Below are 4,340 nucleotides of genomic sequence, written 5' to 3' on the forward strand. Positions count from 1 at the left end.
TCTCATGATTGGTAGCTTTTTGTCAATGTTTTCAGTTCTTTCTACAGCCAGTTTTATAGGTTCCTTTGCTTTGCATGCATACTTTTATATGCAATTTGTACATATAATGTGCATTATTGACGTATATATTATAAGGTATCTTTATTTAATGATGCACAGGTAACAAAAAAGTGCATCATTTGCAGGGGGGGGGGGGATTAGTGTATGGAAACAAAACAACACACAAATCACAAATCACAGGTTCGATACATAAGATGGAGTAGCACAAATAAAACAAGGATTTTCAGCACAAAAATAGGAGGGTTTGAGAAATTCACAGTCATCCCTAGCAAAGGTGCTTTGTATCTTCCAGTGATTCTTAGGCATATCCCTCTGCCCCTACCAACTCTCCTCCATTATAATGACATCTGCTTTGCTTGTAAGATCCTTCCTTAATCCTACGCACATCTAACTGACTAAATGGCACCTTCTCTGGGTCATACGGATCCAGGCATAAGCCAAAGTTGCTATGTGAATTTCCACCCTCCCCGTCATTGTTCGATAGAGGAGACTTTGCCCCAGCTCTCTGCCAATGCTGCATTCTCTGCCTGTCAAGCAAGAACTCAATAAAAAGGATCTTACCGAGCTGCAACCCATTAATTTTACAGTAATCACCCTGTGTGTTCTTGATGGGCTGACAGGGAATTATCTGCAATGGGAAGTTGCTTGCCAACAAATGTTTTAAAAAGCTGAATGGGTTTAGCCAGGAATGCAAATCAATGGTATGAGGGCGGAAAGCACAGTTACAGTCCTCTGGATGAGTGTCTGTTGCGAAGGGGGTTGGAGGCTAGCCCTTGCCAATCGCACCTGTTATTTCTAAGCCACAAGCAGGGGGCAAATGCCATTTTCCTGCATGTCCCCTTTTCTACATCAAGACTTGTTTGCATAGCAACATAATCAAGGCTGCACAGCACTACTGATCCTCTGGGCCAGCAACTCTGAACACAGGAAATTGCCTTGTACTAAATTACTGGTCCTTTGCGGCCAGTCCTATCTACTGTATCTGTTGGTGGCTCTCCAGGGTTTCTTTTCCAGTCCCATCATAGAGACCAAATCTGGGTTCCTGTACATGTGCTGAGCTATGGCCCTTCCCCATCAGGAGACAGCAAAATATGAGATTCCCAAACAATAAGAATTTGTGCATGCTAGTAGACGGGGATTCTTGGCCAGAATTGTGACTCCTTAATTTTACTAGGAAATGGCCATCCTGTAAAGAAGATAAAGCATTCTTCACACTCAGAGACACATTCTGCTGTTTTTTATTATAATAGTGCTAAGTATTCCAGGACTGGATGCTGACCTTGAGTTCAAGATAGCTCAGATTAGTTGCTGAAGGCAACCTACATGGCTGTCAAGAACTCCAAGGTTCAAACCATGCTTGGAGGGCCCACTGAGGTAAGAAAAGCAAGGCTTGTTGATGTGTGTGAGGCTTCTGGCATCGATAGAGTCCTACCCACCCATCACCTTTCTTTCCAACTTTGGGGGAGTTGCTCAGGGAGGGGAGGGGGTATTCACCCTAATTATCCTCCTCTCTCTTGCTCTCTCCAGAAGAGTCAGTCTGACGTGTCATCCTCGGCCCTCTCACGGCATGGGTTTTTATCAGGGCTTTTTTTGTAGAAAAAGCCCAGCAGGAACTCATTAGCAGAATAGGTCACACCCAACAGCAGGAACTCATTAGCATATTAGGCCACACCCATGACAGCACAGCTCATTAGCACATTAGGCCACACCCCCATGTTACCAGAAGTGTGGTCATCCAGCCACACCCACCTTTTGCTTCTTATTCTGTTTACCTTGTTGGTTGTCAAAACCCAGGGCTTTTTTGTAGCAGGAACTCCTTTGCATGTTAGGCCACACACCCCTAATCCTAATGAGTTCCTGCTGTTGGGTGTGGCCTATTATGCTAATGAGTTCCTGCTGGGCGTGGCCACAGGAGCCAGCCGGAACTCCTTTCCTGTGTGTTCCTGCCCAAAAATAGCCCTGGTTTTTATCCTCCCAAAGTCCCAAGTCTTCAGGTGTGCAGGAGACAATGGATAAGCTGACATGCATTATCATCGCTGATGATGTGGACCAAGTGGCCCCTGAGGAGCTGGGAGAGTGGCCAGGGCTTGGCTCTTTTTGCTCCAAGCCACCAGTGACCCAATGGGGAATTTCCCTGTAAGTTAAATGGCCATTCCAGCCCAGAAGGAAGGTAGTACTCCTCTTGGTCATTCCCTTGTTTCCCTGACAGCTGGCCCAGTAACTGATGCCACACACTTGCCAACTCTAGGCTGGGAAATTCCTGGATATTTGGGGGTGGAACCTTGGGAAGGCAGGGCTTGGAAAGGGGGGGAACCTCAGTGGGGCATAATGCCTTACTGGCCACCTTTCAAAGCAGCCATTTCCTCCAGGGAAATTGATCTCCAAAGCCCAGGAATCTGTTATAATTCCTGGGGATCTCCAGGCTCCACCTGGAGGTTGGCAACCCTACATCTGAAGGACAACCCACTGGCTACCAGCTCTAATATCTGAGCCACGCATTGTCTTACCTTTCTCAGTCCCTTAATGCATCTTGGTATCCCGGGGCTTGACCCCACCACTCAGCTGTCTGGCAGTGGCATTTACCGGTTCTATTCCAGAAATGGGGGCTTCTTCAGCCTACCCATATTATGGTAGCAATTATGATGTAGGCTTTCCCAGTGACAGTTCTATTTGATGGAACCACCTTTCTGAGGACGAGTAGAGCTGGTTCTTTTATGCCTTCCTGTAAAATTAGCCAGGCTTGGTTTGGTTTGCTGGGCTTTCAGTGGGTCCGTCAATGTGGCATTTCCCCCTCTTTTTTACAGTTGGATGGTCCCTTAAATGTATTTTAAAACATGGTTTTATTGTGTTTTGCTAATAATATGATAAACCACTTTGAGTGTTTAAAAAGCAATGAGTTGGCTCCCATGGACCCATTATTCCATAGAAGGTGCCTTCTGCTAACACAAGGCCTTGTGAGTCTGTAGTGGGTTCCTTGTACTGAAGGAAAGAACCTCCGTTAGCAGAAAGGATTTGCAGCATCCGACCCACTATACACATTTTCAAACTGTGTATTCCGCTGGAGCCAAGTCAAGTGAATTATATCACTATGTATGGTCAAGTCTGAGTGCTCTATTAAGGCAGGGATATTCAATAGCAGTCTCTGTGACTGGCAGGCAGTACGACACTTCAGGATTGGCCAGGCCAGGTATAAGTTAGAGATACCTAGTCTTTGCAACAGAGAAGTACCTTCTGCACTATAGTTTCTGCCCCATTAGCTTTTGTGATATAAACTCAGACATGACTCCTCGATACGTTGCTGTAAATCTCCACTCCAAAAGAAATATATTTGGGACCTCTGGAGAATCTAACAAGCACCATTTTTTCCTGGCTTCCAAACCATCTCACAAACTCTGGCCGACACAGAGACAGTTCCAAAGAACTCTCTGTATCCAACTCCCAAGGTAAGAAAGGCAGCCAGTAATCCTCCCAAGTCCCTCTTATCCTGCTTTTGAATCCAGTGGCACCCTTAAAACCAACAAAGTTTTATTCTGGGTATAAGCTTTCATGTGCACAAACACTTCTTCAGATACCGACACAGCTACCCACCTGAATTTATCCTGCATTTGTAGGTGAGTAATGTATCAGCCTGAAAATTCCTGCTTCACCTTCTTTCTTCTTTTTTTTAATGAGTTCCTCTGTGTTGGTTAACATAATCATTCTTCTGAAAGAATGTCGATAAATGCCGGAGACAGAAGCAACTTGAATTTTTAAAGGAAGAAAAAGGAAAGGGGGGGGATAAAAATCAACAACTTAAAGACTCTGCTGCTAAATAATTCCTGGAATGAGTTGTCAGAAACCTTTTATTTACCGATTCTGTGCATTTCATTTCATCCTGGCACTGGGCCAACCTCCCTGACAGTCAAGATTTATTGATTTAATTGGCTGGGGTAACCATGCAATAAAATCATCTCCAAGATAAATTTTCATGGCACTCTGCAGCATCGAAGTAATTTTTCAAGTGCTACGGCTATATTTCTCCAGGTTACAGGTGCAAAATTTGCTTAAAGCTGAAATGCTTCATTATTGTAGACCCAACACATCACTTTGGTCTCCGTTGTGGAAATCTCCCCCCCCCATCCCCTCTTTCTCTTTAAGGAGGGCTGGCATAGGTCTCTGCAAGAAGAAATAATCTTTTTCTTAATTGGTTCATATATTCAATGCCCAGGAGAAAAGGAAGCATCCGTTTAATTAGGAGGCGGCTTAGAGGTTATTTACAATGTTATCCAGAATCATTTGTC

Source organism: Gekko japonicus, unplaced genomic scaffold, assembly GCF_001447785.1.
Source record: "Gekko japonicus isolate JY-2015 unplaced genomic scaffold, Gekko_japonicus_V1.1 scaffold624, whole genome shotgun sequence".
NCBI classification, from domain to species: domain Eukaryota; kingdom Metazoa; phylum Chordata; class Lepidosauria; order Squamata; family Gekkonidae; genus Gekko; species Gekko japonicus.